The sequence below is a fragment of the Lycium ferocissimum genome, chromosome 10, assembly GCF_029784015.1.
Source record: "Lycium ferocissimum isolate CSIRO_LF1 chromosome 10, AGI_CSIRO_Lferr_CH_V1, whole genome shotgun sequence".
In the NCBI taxonomy this organism is placed as follows: Eukaryota; Viridiplantae; Streptophyta; class Magnoliopsida; order Solanales; family Solanaceae; genus Lycium; species Lycium ferocissimum.
In genome coordinates, this window is record NC_081351.1 from 56,160,717 (window position 1) to 56,161,521 (window position 805).

Genomic DNA, 805 nt, shown 5'->3' on the forward strand with positions numbered 1-805 from the left:
TTAAAATGTCCTTTGAATTTTTTAGTCTCCAATATGCCATGAGGAATATTATGTGTAAAGAGTTACTACATCTAGAAAATGAAATATTCTTTTTAAAACAAACTAAAAGGGAAAGTAAAATGAAAAAATTGAAATAAAGGGAGTACTTATTATATGCCCGACGTGTTTGTATTGGATTTATTTTAAGTTTGGTAAGAATGCGAAATGGAGGGAAATGAAAATTTAAAAGGTGTTCTGTTTACTAAGAAACTTTGTCCCTCGTCAGACAAAAAGAGGAAAGTTATTGTGCTTATATAGAGAAGCACGTATTCTAACTAGGGTTGAGAGGCAATGGCATACTTCACGTCGTCATCGTCGCTTGCTTGGCTTCGGCTTGATGTTGTTCACGGAATGTCACTCTCACCCCTCTTTGTTTCACCCAGCCTTTGGCTATAGAATTATGGGGATTTGGCCTCAGTTTTCACCACCGAAAAACTGCAAATTTTCCCCACTCATTTCTTGATCGCCAATTGAATACTATCTACGAATCTAGACTGTCTATCCGAGAGAGGAGATCTATTTTGCATTATAGGATAGGGTAGGGCTTATTCGGTGATCCGACGGTTTGTGCTCTCTGATTAGCAACTCTGACTAACTTATAGATTGCAAGTGACGCGCTAATTATAGACATTTACTTTGTTCGCCTTGCTTATTCAAATACCGGATATATAACTACATCCTTATTATTACAGACAATCTTGGAGACATATAAACATTTTAGTAGTTTGGGTAGGACCTTTTTCAGAGATGAACCTTTTAAAAAACA